At 42.5% G+C, this 18,372-nt stretch overlaps 1 protein-coding gene and 1 long non-coding RNA gene across 5 annotated transcripts in view; one reads left to right on the forward strand and one right to left on the reverse strand.

Moving 5' to 3' along the window:
• Positions 1–18,069, reverse strand: part of LOC106731451 (uncharacterized) — a 125,166-nt gene extending 107,097 nt beyond the window's left edge. The window contains exon 1 of the long non-coding RNA XR_001367728.4: positions 17,844–18,069. This is a non-coding gene — a long non-coding RNA (uncharacterized LOC106731451). The remainder of the gene's footprint in view (positions 1–17,843) is intronic.
• The window catches only part of PACRG (parkin coregulated), a 485,180-nt gene that overhangs the window by 258,847 nt on the left and 207,961 nt on the right, over positions 1–18,372 (forward strand). The window lies entirely within an intron of this gene.

Raw genomic sequence — 18,372 nt, forward strand, 5'->3', positions numbered from 1 at the left:
ATACAATCTACGTCTTCCAGATTTGAGGAAATAAAACATTTCCATCCATTGTGCCCATCTCTCTGCCATTTGAGGAATATTTTCTATTCGAGGAACAAAAGCCTTTCTTTATCTGCTTTTGTGCATCATTGAAAACAGCAGAAATGCACAAAGCTCTGAGCATTATCTACCTACTTAGTTGCCTGTCTACATGCTTTTATGACCTCCATCAATGTAATATCTTTGCAGGAACAAGGTGCATAAGATTTCATATTAACCAGTAAATAGCTTACAGCTCCCATGTGCTACAGAGACTCATTCTGTTGGTCTAAGCCTTGTTTATGTGACTGCTTAGAGATTTTTTCTCCTTTTGTATTCCAATTCAAATAGCAAAAACTCTTACCTGTTTGGATCTGGAGGCCAATTTTACTCACATTTGGGACCCATCAGTGTACTTTTAATGGGTGATTGGTAAGTCTGCTAATATCACCTCTTTTGCTACAAGAAGTGAAAATATTCTTTAGACCTAGAGTTCTAGGTTCTCTGTGATAGTAAGGTTATTTCAGCCTTTACACGCTGAATTTGTACTGAGGCAATGCATTCAACAAGATGTCAATGCAAATGAGTTTACAAATGAGTTTTGTGATATGAACACAAAAACATAGTAGTAACATGGCACATTGAAGAGCTAAGAAGTGAAAGCTTGGCCTAAGACAATTTTCTAGCCCTGTTTTAAAGATGTAATTTTTAAATGTGAAAATACAAAACCACAATTCAGTTATCAAGGTTGCAAGTTTTGAAATAAGTATTTAAATTATGGCTGGTATATTTATGTATTTGTTATGGACAGAAAATCAAGGCTTGGGTGACAGAAGTAGATTGTCTGTTGAGGCAGGAATTTGTTTTATGTTTTACCAGTTGTGAAGATCTGAAAAGCCATAGTTAAGTGATCAGAAGTATTCCATCCCTTTGATGTACAGTGGTAGAAGACAGGATTCATGACATGCTGATTTAATGCAGCTCTTGAAACATCTTGTAAGAGATAAGGAGGTTGTTGGAAATATATTATTGGATGCTCAAGAACTGTTTTTGATGTTGCTCTAAACTGACAGGTAATGAGTAGAAGCTTTCTTTGATAACCGGTATATTTGAGTGTAGATAAATTTTTACTGTTACTCTTGATTTTTGTTTGGAAGATGATAGTTTAAGTATATGCTTTTGCTTGCTGTCTCTGTAATACAAAATCTATTCTATCAACTAAATAAAAGTTTGTTATTTTTCTTATTTTCTTTCCTAGGAGGAATTTTCATGGCTGCATGTCAAATCTGATTAGCAATGTTTTGGCATATCTAAGATGACAAGCAGTCTGAATTCAAAACTGAACAGCATATCATTGTGGTAGTGATAAATATTTGGCCTGATGGCAAGATGTATTATCACCTAAAAATAAGTTGCATGCATTCTATTTAATGGGGAAAACGTTTAGTGCAAGATGCTCAGAGGGTTTTATATAGGGCCGAGTTGGAAGGGTTTCTTTGTTGGTTTGCTTTTAGTAGTGGTTACATGGAAGATGTTTAATTATAGTGACTTGAAGAGGTAGGAGTTGGTTTTGGCTACAAATGGACCTTATATACGTCCTAGAATTATTTGGGTACCCAGATATGGTAATTAAGACCCTTTAACCACTTCAGGATGGCCAAGAGGTTAGACAAGCACTCTTGAGTGTTGGGGACATGAAGCCCTGAGAGGAGCTTGTTTTCAAGGGTCTGGAATGGTCAAGTCCCATGGTATTGTTTAAGAGAAGACAGTGTGAAAGTTGAAGAAACACACAATGAGGCATTTAATCCCAATTCATATTCTTATCCACTATTCTTCAGAAGGAGGAACATCTCACTTGGGGCTCCAGAATCTAGCTCTTTTCTTCATGATAATTAATGTAAGCTTGGTTATGAATACAGTATCAACCATCCAATTTAATTAAGAATGAATAACTTCTTATATATGACTAAACCCAGATTCGGATGATCATCAAGGGGTAAGGGGAAGCTCTGTTCGCATCCCATCTAAAATGCAGGAGGTCTCCATTCTCAAAATAAGATATGAAAGACTTCATATCCATTTGGAGTACAAGACTTGGAATAGAAATAAGGCGAGGCTACTGCTAGTGTATAGCTTTCCTAGCTGCACCATGATGTCCATATACAAAGAGATTAATTTCTTCATTATGTTGGCATTGGATGTTGACAAAGATGATGTTCCATGACTTCAGCATTCACATAGGCTACGTCTAGACTACATGGCTCCGTCGACGGAGCCATGTAAAATAGTTTATTCAGCATAGTCAAAGAAGCGGGGATTTAAATAATCCCCGCTTCATTAAAACAAAAATGGCTGCCATGCTGTGCCGACGATCAGCTGATCCGGAAAAACTCTGCAGTCTAGACATAGCCTTATTATAGGGACAAAGGTCATTAAAGAAGTGTGAAAGGTAGCAGAATACTACATGTAATTAATTTGTAAAACTTGCTACCATAAGCTATCATAGGCCAATACTTTAGGGTGAAATAGATTAGGTATGTGTATCAATAATGAGAATGTTCATAATTTAATTTGTTAGAATAACATTTTGGAAGGAATACAAACCTCATGGCTGTGTCTACATTGGCACCCTTTTCCGGAAAAGGGATGCTAATGAGACAAGTCAGAATTGCAAATGCCGCGGGGGATTTAAATATCCCCCGCGGCGTTTGCATGAACATGGCTGCCGCTTTTTTCCGGCTCGGGGCTTTGCCGGAAAAAAGCGCCAGTCCAGACGGGATCTTTCGGAAAATAAAGCCTTTTCCGGAAGATCCCTTATTCCTGATTTTAAGAGGAATAAGGGATCTTCCGGAAAATGCTTTATTTTCCGAAAGATCCCGTCTAGACTGGCGCTTTTCTCTGGCAAAGCCCCGAGCCGGAAAAAAGCGGCAGCCATGTTCCTGCAAATGCCGCAGGGGATATTTAAATCCCCCGCGGCATTTGCAATTCCAACTTGTCTCATTAGCATCCCTTTTCCGGAAAAGGGTGCCAATGTAGACACAGCCCTCGTGTAAAGGCTTCATTTACCAACTGATTGATGTTAGGAAGAAATTTCCCCTTTGAGCAGCTTACTCCATAGTTATCTGTAATGCAGTTTCTTGTGCCTTCCTCTGAAGCATGTGGTTCCAGTCACTATCCGAGTCAAGATACAGGATTAGTTGGACCCTCCTTCTGAACTAAGAGGTCAGTTTTTGTATTTTTAAATATGAATTTTAAATCTACTGACCAGTTTGTTACTTTCTCACTATCATATTTCTCAACCTTCAGAACATGTGCATAACTTCCATCAGTGGTCTCACCTTGCAATGTACTGTGTTGCAGTCAAAGCAAGCTTCTCAATCAGTATGCCTCAACTCTGAGCTGGAAGCACATTTTCTGGGTTTAGAAAGATAGATCACTCTTTGTCAGTTCCATATTTGGGCCCCTTTAATGCTGCTAGCAAGGGTGTCAATTTTGATTGTTGTGACATAGGTATCTGTCCACTAGGAAATGGTTTAAAAGTACCAATTAACTTTTCATGGGCCACTAGCCAGACTCAACTGACTTGTACTGGTGGCTTAAAGGTGAAGGTTTTAGTATTCTATTACCAATCTCAGAGCTAAGCAAATGCCTGCACAAACATCATACTCCTCTGAAGTTCAGTGGTAAGTCCAGAATTTGCAAAGTATTTGAGAAAAATACTTAGTTTGATTATTAAAGTGATCACAAACAAAAAAAATATTGATTTCTAACAATTTAAGACCTTGCTTTAGTTAGGGTTTGTGGTATAATAATAATGCCATTGGAGGTAAAATATGAAACATTTATTTTAATAGAGAATCAAGTCTGAAATCTGATTATGACTGCATTATAATATATTTAATAAAGTTTCTTGTTCATCACTGTACAAGAAACATCCAGTTAGTGTGCTTGTTTAGTGTGGTTGGATGAAGCTGTCATGTTTAACTGGTCTTACTCAATTCCACATTATAAGGACCAAGTAGAAAGTGTTAAGCCATCATTCGGATTATTCAGATAATGAAAACATTTATTACTCTTCTAAAAAAATGCACTTTTTAATAAATGAATATATTCTTTTCAAAGACCCGTTTATGTCTTTTAGTGATATCTGATTTAAGATAGAATGAAATGGAATAGAAAACAATATGAAAATATTGTTTCATATTTTATTTGTATACACTTTCATCTTCCAGAGTACATTAGGGAAACTCTATAGCTGTTAACAAAAATCTCTAACAATTTGTGCCTGATATTTATTTTTATTTTATTTCATTATGTTTAAATATCAGCTGAGCTTAGTTCAAACCAGAAGCCTATGGCAGTGGCAGACGAGTGATATATAAAACAAACACACACAAAAAAGTGTGTAGAAAAATTGTAATGACAAGATTTCGTTTGTAGCTTATTATGTAGTGAAATGGAACCCCTGCCTAATATGCCAAGACAATACCGATAGTGTTAATGTACTATTTTGGGCAAATACCCTGATTTAGTCCAGAGACACTCATCCAGAAAATCTACCAATGACACACCTTCTTTATTCATTTTATTTCCCAGACAACAAATTCTCCTACTAATATATCATTAAAATGATGTTAAAATGGATATTGTTATTTAGCATATTTAAACTACTGCGTAAAACAAAAAACCATAGAAAAGTGACGACACATTATTATTTATTTATTCATGAATTGTTTGTATTACCATAGCATTTAGAAACCCTGCTCTTATTGTGCTAGCTAGACCAGTCAACAAGAGTACATGTGTGAGTAAGGCAGATTGCAGGTTCTACTATGGGGCTCAGTCCATGCTGCCTCCTGCTTTTATATGCTCTTTCTTTCAGCAAGCATGTATAATGTCCATTGATATTAGAAAGAGTTGCTCTACAGGTTGGACTAGTCTCCAATGAGGGATTTGCCGGACTGGGGAGGTCCCCTGTCACTGGTCTCCCAGGCACTCCATACTTCCAGCCTGCGCCTGACCCCACTGCCCCCAGCTCAGGCTCAGGCTCAGGCTCTGGTCCCAGCCCCAGCACTGGCCCTGCTGCCACTGGGCTCTGGCTCCAGCTCTAGCTGCTGCCAGCCCAGCCAGAGCTCTCCAGGGCCAGAGCTCCCCGGCTGCCACTGGGCCCAGAGCTCTCCGGTTGCCAACGGCCTCGTTGCCACCAGTGCCACAGCCACTGGGGCTCCACAGCCACTGGGGCTGGAACTCCCCACTGTGCCGCCTACCCCCCTACCCATGGGGTTCCTGCTGAGTCGCTGGTTCCCCAGCTGCACTCCCAGCCTTGCCACCAGACCTCCTAATCCCTGGTCTCCTGCTGGACCATGGATGTTGCTGGACCAGAGAGTCCTAGGTTAGGGAGGTATAACCTGTAGTAGCACGACAGTTAGGTAGCATGTCATTACACCTTTATATAACAGTTTTTGTTCCTATAAAACAACACATTCTACTCCTCTACAATACCATAACATAAGTAGTCAGTACATTTTTAAATGCATAACCAACTCTATTCAAGTTAACTATAGTATATCTAGTCCTGCATAATATATCTAAAAAACCCAACAAATGATCTGGAAGCACTTAATAGACTAACAAAACATGTAGATGGTATCGTGAGCTTTATATCTAGTCACCTTTGTGCAGGTTACCCAAGATTCAACTTCTAATACAACTCACTCCAGATTGATTATGCTATAGCTTCATCAGATGCTACTTAGATTTAGCAATCTTATTGATGCTGGGATCTGGTAATGTTTTTAAGTTGGGGTTGGATCCATAAAAGGACTCAATTATATAACTGCCATTTTAAGAGCCTGGCCCCAACATTTCGATCCTCCCCTGAACAGTTGCCAATTAATGTTGCAGATGTCCAAAATCTTTTGGCACCCAAATTTTCATAATAGAAGTCTCCTAGGCACCTAAATATGCTCACAACTGCTTCACTCCTGACCCCACCCAGTAGTTTAGCACCTCTGTTACCTGTAAAGCCCAGAGGGATTCTCAGACGAGGTGTTGCCCTGTCTATCTTGCCTGTGGGGTGGGGCCTAATCTGCTCAGTGTTCTCAGAGTAGTCTAACTCCACTGAAGATGCCTGGGGTGAAGAGGAGGCACTGGTGATTTCTCTATAAGCTTTAGCCTTTGGTCAGGATACTCAGTCAGGATGTAGGAGATTTCAGTTAATTTCTCCCCCTCTGCCTGATGTGGAGCTGAGTTCTGAACATATGTCTCCCAGTTCTCAGGTGAGTGCCTAACCCAGTGGACAGAATATTATAAGGAAGGCTGTCTCCTTCTCCTTGGTTGTTTCATGTGGAGTTATGCATCTTCTGCCATGTGTCTTGTGAGAAACAGCTTTCACTGTACCAAAACATCTGGGATGTCTCTGGTATTCCAAGTGAATCTCTGATTTGACTATTCATTTCTACAGTATATTATTCTTGTTGTTGATGCTTTCTAGCCTTGAGTTTTTATCATCAGGTCCTAGGCTGTTTACTCAGTTGTTTATATAAGGATTTATCTGCTAGTGGAGTGTAGTATGCAGCACTTTGTAGTGTACTGGTGGTTGAGCAGCATATAATCTGCACTGATTGCGTACTCATAGATAGCTGCTTCCTGTTTCAACCTCTATCACTGGATAATGATTTTGAATGGTTTCATTTCATTTGTCTTTATTTCAGTTATTTGTATAAGTCTGTTATGTGCATAGAATCCTTAGATATTTTGTTAAGTCTTTGGATATGTCTACACTGTATTCCTTTTTTGAAAGAAGAATTCAAATGCAGCCAAGAGAAATTGCAAATGAAGCGTGGATTTGAATTTCCCGCACTTCATTTGCATAATGGCATCCGGGCGCTTTTTCGAAATACACTATTTTAAAAAAAACCCCGCTGTCCAGATGGGGTTATTTCGAGAAAAAAATCCTTCTTTCGAAATAACCCTTACTCCTTAAAAAATAAGGTTCAAGGGTTATTTTGAAAAAAGACAGAGATGCAGCCGTGTTAGTCTGGTATAGCTGAAACAAAAGACAAAACTATGTAGCACTTTAAAGACTAACACCTAATAAACCATCTTGTTAGTCTTTAAAGTACTACATAGTTCTGTCTTTTGTTTCATTTTGAAAAAAGGGTTTTTTCTCGAAATAACCCCATCTAGACACCCTATTTTGGAAAATAAAACGCTATTTCAAAAAAGCGCATGGATGCCATTATGCAAATGAAGTGCGGGAAATTCAAATCTGCGCTTCATTTGCAATTTTGCTTGGCTGTATTTGAATTTCTCTCTTGAAAGAGGAATGTAGTGTAGACATACCCTTAGTCTCTACCCATTAACATCTGAGTTGTGGAAATCAATCTCTCTACTGATCTGTTTCTAAATTCTATCAGAGCTCGATAAAGGTCTTTATAGTCATGTGTAACTCTCTTATGTAAAGAGCTTTTCCATTTTATATATATATATATATATATATATATTTGGTTTGTATAGCTCTCTTGATTATCCTATTATTTTGCAGATAGTGAGGTGAGCTTGTCTCCTGCTTTTGGGTCTCAAGGTACTTCTGGAATTGTCTACTTGAGAAATAAGCAATCTCACGAAGTGGGGGCTAGCTAGAATCTGAGTAGTCAGTCAACCTCATCCCTCCAGGCAGTCTGTGACTCTTTCCCCATTAGTCATTATAGGCATTCTTCTCCCAACTGGGGCTGCATAGGGGTTATTGTATTAATGGGATCCTGTAACCTCTGCACACCCCAAGAAAAGAAAAAATGTCATAGGGCTTACAAAGAACTGGATTATAGAGGGAGCACAGAGCCCCTTAGTTTCCACTTTCTTCCCTTGCCATCTAAATGGACTATAGCCATTCATAGGATGTCAACCAGATGCAAAGCAGATACATGCAACAATAAGTGGATACTTATTACATATAAGTTGCCATTGGACTGCTTCATAACATTGTGCCAGGATTTTCCCATTCTCACCTTTAAACCAAAGATATTGCTACCCATTTTGGACTCAAGCAATTCATCAGTTTTCAAAGTCTAGTAGCTTGCTTTTTTTAAGTGGAGAAATTAATGATGGAGTCAGGCATTTCTTTGATTCATTCCTGTGTATTTATAAAAAATATATTAAGTCCTGTTTCCCTGAAGACAATAGGAAGAAATGGCTCCTATTTCAGGCTCCCAAAGCTCTTTTTTGTTTAGATTTTTTCTCCTCGGCATCACACAATCAGAACCTCTGGAGCAGTCTGATCTAGTGGGCAGAGTCCAGGATGGTGTTAGGGATAGAGTTGGAAGCCACACCAAGGGTCAAAGCCAGGGTCAGACTTAGAAGTTACATCAAGAGTCAAAGATATAATCCACACCAAGGGTCAGGGTGAGTACGGTGTAGTACCAGGAGCAAGAATGAGGCATGATAGCAGGAAGAGGGTGTAAGGGAATGCAGCACAAACCATGGTGCAATGAGTAGGACAGGGGTGGGCAATAATTTTAATGGGGGGCCACTCCAAGATTTGGCAAGTGGTCAAGGGCTGCACTTCTGTGGATGGAGGGCACAGGGTCTGGGATGGTGGGTGGGGTGCAGAAGGCAGGTTGGGGTAGGGGACTTGCATGCAGGAGGGGGTGTGGCATCTCAGAGAGAGTTTGGGTGAAGTAGGGGGCAGTGATCTGGGGCAGGGACTTGAGGTGCATGGTCCCAGAGGGAGTAAGAGTGCCGGAGAGGATTTTGACTTGTGGGAGAGGCTTTAGGAGGGGGTGCAAGATCTGGGATGGAGTTGTGTCCTGGATGAAGGGGAAAAAGGGATACAGAGGGTTTGGGTAGAGGCCTGAGGCAGATAGTCAGAGAGGGGTAGGTGTGTGTGGTGCCAAAGACAGGCTCTGGCTGGAAGGTGCTCACCTAGGCAGTTCCCAGCTAGCAGCCCTTCAGTCCAAGGCTGCTCCCCATGGCTCCACTCTGGTCATGGGAGGCAGGGAGGCAGGCTTCCCATGATGCCCCTGCTCCCCAGAAAAATTTCTTTGCTCCTATTGGTTGGAAACTGGCCAGAGGGATCTGAGAGATTTTGCTGAGGGAGGCAGGGACATCATGTGAAGACTCACTCCTCCCTCCCCAGCCATCCAGAGTGGATAACAGCTAGCTGTTTACAACGTGAGCTATTCTCTGCCTATGGGTTCCAGCAAGGTGGCCACGGACTGGATCCGGTGGCTTGGTGGGTCAGATCCAGCCTGTTTTTAGCCTCTTGCCCACCCCTACAGTAGGAACTAGGTGAGGAGGTAGGGACTCCATCTAGGGTGTGTGTGCAGCAACAGACCTAGCGACTACTTGGTCAGACAAAGGACTGGACAAGAACAGGAAGCTATGTTACACATGTGTTACAGCTGTGGTCTGCTGCTAGTCACCTGACCTTACTGAGTCAGTGTGTTAGTCTCTGCTGATGGGACATTAGGCACAGTTCTCTCCTCTGACCTTGCATTGCAGAGGCACACATGGTAACCCTTGAGGCCTGGGTTTGAGACCAAGGCACCTGACAGGCAGGAGCTTCTTTACTCCTACTATGTGTCCCGTTTAATTCTGCTGCTTCTCTCTCACACATATAGAATGAGAGACACAGCTCCAACCATCAGTGCCCTATCTCCTGTGTTTGCTATATCAGTCTCCAAAAACTCATGCTTTGCCATGTGCCTGTATTTTCAGCAATTGGGCCTATAGTTTCAGATATCATATTCCATAAAGGGGCTTGGTTGTTTCTTACATCATCATTATCCTAAATGATGGGCAGGAGTTGCACCCAACAGTTTCAATGAAGCTTCAGCCAACCCCTAGCATAGTAATATCACACACCCTTACAAATGTTAGTTGATGTTTATACTTTCCCTGTGAGTTATTATACCATAAGGCTACATCTACACTGGCCCCTTTTCCGAAAGGGGCATGCTAATTTTCAACTTCAGAATAGGGAAATCCCCGGGGGATTTAAATATCCCCCGCGGGATTTAAATAAAGATGTCCGCCGCTTTTTTCCGGCTTGGGGAAAAGCCAGAAAAAAGCGTCTAGACTGGCCCAATCCTCTGGAATAAAGCCCTATTCCAGAGGATCTCTTATTCCTACTTTGAAGTAACAGTAACAGAAAGTTGTTCTTCACAAAGCAAAGAGTCAACCTGTGGAACTCCTTGCTGCAGGAGGCTGTGAAGGCTAGAACTAGAACAGAGTTTAAAGGGAAGTGAGATCAAGTCATGGAGGTTGGGTCCATGGAGTGGTCTTAGCCAGAGGGTAGGCATGGTGTCCCTGCCCAAGGTTTGTGGAAGGCTGGAGAGGGATGGCACGAGACAAATGGCTTGGTCACTGTCTTCGGTCCATCCCCTCCAGAGTCCCTAGGGTTGGCCGCTGTCGGCAGACAGGCTACTGGGCTAGATGGACCTTTGGGCTGACCCAGGATGGCCATTGTAAGCTCAGAGCTCAGGGTCGGGGGTCTCAGTGGACCCCCTTGATTCTCTTGCACACCTGCTCCTGGGTGGCCAGGCTGGCAGTTCTCCTGCCCTAGCCGGCCACTTTCCTGTGCCTAGTGCGGAGATTGTGGACGAGGTCCATGATGTCTGCACTAGCCCAGGCGGGTGCCCGCCTCTTGCGATCCCGGGCAAGCTCCCGGGAGCCGCCAGCCTGGTCCCGAGAAGAGGGGGAGGGCTGGGGGGCATCGGGTGGGTGGCTCGATCCGTGCCAGGTACAGGGTCTGCTGGCTGGGTGCTGGCAGGCTTGCACCTGGCACGGGCACCGTAGCCAGCCCGTGCCCCTTTAAGGGGTCCGGGGCCGGGAGGGGGGCAGACGAGTTTCCCTGGTGTTGGCCAGAGTGGCCACCAGGGAAACCTGGGGATGGCTAGCCTCCCACTAGTTCGAATTAAGGGGCTACACACCCCTTAATTCGAACTAGCTAGTTCGAACTAGGCTTAATCCTCGTAAAATGAGGTTTTCCTAGTTCGAACTAAGCGCTCTGCTAGTTCAATTTAAATTCAAACTAGCGGAGCGCTAGTGTAGCGACTATTAAAGTTAATTTGAACTAACGTCCGTTAGTTCGAATTAACTTTGTAGTGTAGACATTCCCTGCGGGTATGTCTACACTACAAAGTTAGTTCGAACTAACGGACGTTAGTTCGAACTAACTTTAATAGGTGCTACACTAGCGCTCCGCTAGTTCGAATTTGAATCGAACTAGCAGAGCGCTTAGTTCGAACTAGGTAAACCTCATTTTACGAGGACTAACGCCTAGTTCGAACTAGCTAGTTCGAACTAAGGGCTGTGTAGCCCTTTAATTCGAACTAGTGGGAGGCTAGTCCTCCCCAGGTTTCCCTGGTGGCCACTCTGGCCAACACCAGGGAAACTCTATGCCCCCCTCCCGGCCCCGGACCCCTTAAAGGGGCACGGGCTGGCTACGGTGCCCGTGCCAGGTGCAAGCCTGCCAGCACCCAGCTAGCAGACCCTGCACCTGGCACGGCACAGAGCCACCCACCCGATGCCCCCCAGCCCACTCCCTCTTGCCGGGACCAGGCTGGCGGCTCCCGGGAGCTTGCCCGGGACCGCAAGAGGCGGGCACCTTCCTGGGCTAGTGCGGACATCGTGGACCTCGTCCACGATCTCCGCACTAGGCACAGGAAAGTGGCTGTCTAGGGCAGGAGAGCTTCCAGCCTGGCCACCCAGGACCAGGTGTGCATGAAAATCAAGGGGGTCCACTGAGACCCCCGACACAGAGCCCTGAGCTTACAATGGCCGTCCTGGGTCAGACCAAAGGTCCATCTAGCCCAGTAGCCTGTCTGCCGACAGCGGCCAACCCTAGGGACCCTGGAGGGGATGGACCGAAGACAGTGACCAAGCCATTTGTCTCGTGCCATCCCTCTCCAGCCTTCCACAAACTTTGGGCAGGGACACCACTCCTACCCTCTGGCTAATAGGACTCCATGGACCCAACCTCCATCACTTTATCTCACTTCCCTTTAAACTCTGTTCTAGTTGTAACCTTCACAGCCTCCTGCAGCAAGGAGTTCCACAGGTTAACTATTTGCTTTGTCAAGAAGAACAACTTTCTCTTACTAGTTTCAAGCCTGCTACCCATTCCTTTCCTTTGGTGTCCTCTAGTCCTTCTTTATGGGAACTCAGGAAGAACTTTTCTGAATGCACCCTCTCCACCCAACCCCTGCTTTTAGAGACCTCTATCCTGTCCCCCCTCCGTCTCCTCTTTTCTAAGCTGAACAGTCCCAGTCTCTGTAGCCTTTCTTCATCTGGGACCTGTTCCCAACCCCTGATCATGTTAGTTGCCCTCCCCTCTCCCAGCCTTTCTCTTCCCCTCTCCCACCTCCTTTTCCCAGTCTCCCCCAGTTTTGTTCAATAAAGACAGAGTCAATGTTGGAAGAAACGTTATCTTTATTTTGTACATCAATAAGAAGGGGGGCTAGGGAACGGTAAGTGGAAGGAGGTGAGGGAGGAATGGGGTACGAGCCCCCGATGGGGAGGACTTGGCTGGCTCTGCGGGCTTCTGGGGGTGGAAGCTCTCCTGCAGCTCCCCAATTACTCCCTCTCCCCAGATGGCAGCCTGCGGCAAGTGCAGCCGGGCTGATGGCCGAGTGGTGTGATGTGCCCAGTGTGAGCACTCAGGGCACTCCAAGCCAGAACTTCTTTGCAAGCGGGGCACCCCTTAGAACTGTGTGTCCGGGGTGGGGGTCGGGACCCTTTAAGCGCAGCCCTCGGCTAGCCTGAGACAGCATCTCCATGCTCTAAGTCCTCCTTTTATGCCCTGCCGGCACTGCTTCCGGCCATCCTTAAGCCCTGTTCAGAGTCCACTCAATGTGGACTTGCTAGTTCGAACTAGCAAAACGCTAGTTCGAACTAGTTTTTAGTTCTAGATGCGTTAGTTCGAACTAGCTTAGTTCGAATTAACTAATTCGAACTAAGTTAGTTCGAACTAGCGCTGTAGTGTAGACGTACCCTGCGAGACTTCCCTAGAGCTACAGCTAATTGGTGGCAGAACTAGACATAGAGCCCAGAATTCTTTACACATCCTTCCTGCTCTGACTATTAGACTACAGATTTTTCCTCTTGTATAGGTTTTGATCCAGAGACCACTGAAAGCAATGGTAATCTTTCAGTTTATTTCAGTGGCCTATGAATCAAGCCCATATAGCATTTGACTTAATATCACATCACATTCTAATTTAAAACTCAAGCACTTGATAAGATCTATATCATACATAGCAAATGAATGAATATCTGCCTAGCCAGTAGACCTCAAAACATAGCTGTTACTGCAGAACTATAAATTAAAAGAAGTATTTATTTTGTGGTCTTTCAGGGATTGTTTCTCAGCTCAGTGCTATGCACTATTTAGTATAGTTCTCCTAGTAAGTAAGGGCTCTCACTGATTTCAATAGCAGTTGATCTAGGACCCAATGTCTTACTCATGTCAGTACTCCTTTTGCATTAGGGCCACAGTATTTGTTTGGAATATAGTGTTATTTTGTGTAAGATAGGTGTCACTTTATTTTATCTTGTGAATTTTGTATTGTTATATTTGGCATACATTTTTTGTTTAACTCTTCATTTGCTCATACGTGACCTCTTATCTCTGTTACTTAATTGTATCTAATTGTATTTGTGGCCTAAAAAATATTTAAAGAGAGCGAAAAGTAATTTCCATTAGTTTAAATGTAATTTCTTTTGTTTCCTGGTTATAATTCCTTGCCATTTATTTGTCTGGGCTATGTAGAAACAGAACTTTTTTTTTTTGTGAATATAGACAGTGTCTTTCTTTTCAGTAAATTGTGTACTTTGGGTAAAGGTCATAGTAGATAGGGTGCGTACATACACATATCTAATGCTGTGTCATTTTCATATCCAACAGATAGATATAGGAAAGTACACAGCCAGACACAACATGATGCAGTTAGCCGTGTTAGTGTGTTAGTTCCAAGGGCAGTTTGAAGATCCCATGACCTGATTTCATCTTGTAAAAACTATGAAATGCTTGCTTGTTTCAAATTCAGTTTGCAACATACTAGAAGGCACAGTTCATATGTCTTTGATAAATTAAATAAAAAAGACAAAGAACTGGACAGTGATCCTCTGTAATCTCATTTGACTTTCTGTACCGTATGATACTGAACTCTATATGATGTAATTGTTGAGGCTGCAGAGATAATAAAGCCACATTCTAGCCAAAATTTTGTTGTGTTATTTTATTTAAAGGATTAGTTTTCATTGCACACATGTCTTGTTTTTCACATTTCATTGCTTCAACAGGATCAAAAATCAGAAGGACCTATGATAGTTATGGTATACTGATGTTCTTGGTCTATGCATTTAAGATAGGACAAGGTTGTTTTGTCCCTTTGTTTGCATAGTTCAGCTGGGCTGACATAAATAGAACTCTTGTGTCAAAAAGGTAGACAGTACAAATTCAGAGCATTACTGTGGCAGGAATGTAATGCCCTAATAATACTATAGTGAAGTTTTTTCTTCACTAGGCTAGGAAAAGTTGACAGATGACTTTCCTGTAAGGAAATGTAGTTCATGTATCCATAAAGTTTATACAGGTAAGAAAAATGAAATTTCAAATTAAGGCTGGTAAAGCTCAATATCTAGCACACTAGAAAAACAAGACCATCTGTTTGACTAATCACTAAAGACTAATGGTAGCTTATTGTGTTTTGAAAAGTAGCTATCCAAATACCGTGGATGTGAGTGTATGAAAAAAGGTAGGTAGTTGAGTGTATTCTGACTTAGGTACCATAATTTAACAAAGAATATTATTAATTTTACTAATGTACACTTATGTGTATGTAACACTTTTAAAAAACCATATTTAAACCAGCATATGGCATGTTTCTCCAACGTACTTTAAAAATGAATTCTAAACAAGTTATGAATACTCTTTGCTAAAAATACTTTAACTTTGCTAGTCAAATCAGCAGTGTTAAAATGGTACTCCATTACTTTAGTGTCATAATTGTGTTGTGACCGATGCAAAACTAACATCTTTCACACTAGCTTTAACTGATATGCATAGGCAAGATTGTTTTGGTGATTATGAAATGTAGTTTTGTGTATATTCATCTCTTAAATACAAATATGAAATAAGTTATGCTGTAATTGTCAGCCTGAATGTTTCGTATTTCCTCATAGTTCAAGGCGACTTTACTATGGAGTTTCTCAATTCTCAAATGTTACTATGCATGGCATTTATATTTATAACCATAAAACTATGGCTTTCCAGCATCACAGGATACATGAAAACTTAATTCTGCCAACTCAGAAAAGAACACAGTAAATATAATTTTCAGGTAAATTTGACATTGAAACAAAAACAGTACTCTCAAAATTAAATAATCAATTTTAAAATATATTTTGGTAAAGAGAAAAAAAGACTTTTTTACATTTTTTATTAGAGTTGATTGATTAGTATTAATTAGTAAATGATCTTGTACCCAATTACTCAGATGCTATGTATAGTTTTTACTTTAAGAAATGTCATTACTTGATAACTAGTCAAACTTAAATTCAGATAAATGAATTCAGGTTTTCTCACTTGAAATAATCAATTTCAATAGTTTAAATTTCAAAGAAAACTCCATTTATTTCTTTTCTCTTTATAATTTAGCAAAAGAAAAAATTGCATATTGTAGAGTAGTTAATATGTTTTAATCCCTTTAATCAAAGTTTCCTCTGAAACTCTTTCCTTGTAGAGGCAGCCTATTTCCATTCACTGACATAAAACAAATTATTAGAAAACTGAGCAAATTGGAAGAATTGATGAATGCTTAACAGAACAGATTCTGTGCATGAGATTTGCAGGTGTAAGGAATTCTATTGCCAACATGCCATCTGAGTATTTGAAGTCAAAAGTCTGACAGTGAATTTGGGACTATTTTGTCTGTGGACTATTGAACAAAATGTGCAAGAAACAAATATTGTGCCTGATTTAATTCTTCTTTATTTCCCAAGCTGATCCAAACCCAGTCCTTCCCCCCACAAGTGAGTCAGCATAGGGATGCCACCATTGCCAGGTGTCTGTTTTTTGATCCAGTCAAAAAGGGACTCTGGCTGCTCTGTTTGGCACTGCTAACCGGGCCATAAAAAATCCTGTTGGGAGCATAGCAGGTGTCCGGGGCTAAGAGAGGCTCCCTACCTGCCTTGGCTCTCCATGGCTCCTGGAAGTTGCTTCCAGATCCCTGTGGTTCCTAGGTGCAGGGAGACACCATATATGCACTCAACTTACCATCATTGTCACCCCTGCAGCTGCCCCTACCCCAAATGACAGCTGCACATCTCTGCTTGGCCAGGAATCATCACCAGTGGGATTTGTGGGGACAGCGTTTGTGGGCATGAGGGCAGCAGAGTGCATAGATGGTGCCTCCCTGCATTTAGGGCCCTCAGGGAACTTGGTGGCCACTTCTTGGGAGCTGCAGTAAGAGCTAACAGGATGCCTCACACCCAGTTCCTTCCCACACACCAACACCCTGCACCAGATCAGTGTCCCTTCCCACACTTGAACTGCCTCCTAGAACCCATATTCAAATTCCCTCCCAGAACCTGCACCCCTTAACTCCCTTGTCCCAGACCAGAATCCCCTTATCCCTGCACCCAAGCCTCTTATCCCTGGCCCCCTCCAGAGCCTGCATCTTCAGCCAGAGCTCTCACCTGCCCCCCTGATCCTCAACTTCCTTCCCCAGCATGAAGCCGTCTCCCTCACCTTGACCCCCTCATTTCTGGTGCAAGCCACCACCCACAATCGAGCCCTGAGCCTCCTTGTGTGCCCCAAATCACTCTGCCCAAGCCCCATCCCAGAGCCTGCACCCCCAGCTGAAGCCCACACCTCCCCCCATTCTCAAATCCAGTGAGTGAAGGTAGGAGAGAGTGAGTGACAAAGAGAGGGGGATTAAGTGAAAGAGAGTCAGGGGTGGTGCAAGGGTATTTGGTTTTGTGTGATTAGAAAGTTGGCAACCCTAAGTCAGCACCGCCATGTCCTGCCCGTGGGATTTGTACTTCTCTTCCTGCCTATGTGATTCAGGCAGTGATGGCTGTATACTCTTCTTCTGCCATCTGTTACTGACAGTTGAATTGGAGGTGTGCCGAGGAGTGAGAGGTGCTGTGACTCCTTGGCACACTCAGTCTACAGCAGTCTACAGTCTACACAAAGCACAGCACAGTAGCAGTGACTAGCACAAGTAGGGCACACAACTATTGAGGCACCAACCTGACTGGCAGGAGATAGAGAGTCGACCTAAGCTGGCCCTGTGAGGGTATGGTTTGCTCAACCAACCCAGCCCCAGACCTTGTAGTCTGGCCTCACTGGGTTCCAGGGCTCTATTTTATTGGAGATTGAGTCAAGCCCCTTGTGAATATGTATTGCAGTGGTTGTATCTCCCTATCTGCTTTATAATAGTTCTTTCTGGTAAATCATTCTGCCCTGAGGAACTTCTTGTCCTGTCTTCTACATAGATATATCAAGTTGACATAATGACAACTGACTCATTAGGGAGAAGATTTCAAGAAAATGTGTAAAAGTAAATAAATGCCTGCAGTCCACACTAAATCACTTGATAGGTTATCAATTAGGCTAAATTTGATTATTGAGAAGACAGGTATTTGCAAGTGCCCATTGTTCTCTGAAAATCTTTGTGTCCCAGAAAAGAAATAGGAATATTACAAATCTATCTCTGCCTACAATGTGGCTCTCATGCAGAACTAGTTTTAGAAGGGTTTCTAGAGTCATACATTAAAATACAGTATTTAAACAGTACAAGGTAATTTGTTCTACTTACCAAATCCAAGCAAGGACTACAGAATTACCTCTTCTAAATTCATGAAACTTATCGTTTTAATGGCCTAGTGCTGTTTGTGCTGGAAGAACAGATTCACACAGAGAAGCCAAAGTCTTGGTTCTTGATTGATTTGTAGCAAATGTTTTCCATATGCATATGTCAAAAAAAGGCAAAGATCAGGTAACTTCTGTATTCAGCCTTGTGTCAAGACATGTTTACTGTCAACATAAGGTTTTGAAAAATGAGCAGTGAAGGACACAGCGTTTTGTGGCATGCTTGTCATGGAACTGAAAGGCATGTCACACCTGCTGTTCATTTGTAACATGCCATCTAGATTGATACAGCCAATGTAACAGGTGTACGGCATGCCTTTCACTTCACTGATACCCGTACTAGATGCCACAAAGTCCTGTTACCTTCACCTAAAACAACAGTGTACTTTTAAACTGCATACAAGTCCAGAGCAGGATTTTTTCTATCAAATACTGCCAAAAAATATTCAAAATACATAAAAAATTTTCAAGTGGTA

This window comes from Pelodiscus sinensis, chromosome 3, assembly GCF_052426305.1.
Source record: "Pelodiscus sinensis isolate ZL-2025 chromosome 3, ASM5242630v1, whole genome shotgun sequence".
Taxonomy (NCBI): Eukaryota; Metazoa; Chordata; order Testudines; family Trionychidae; genus Pelodiscus; species Pelodiscus sinensis.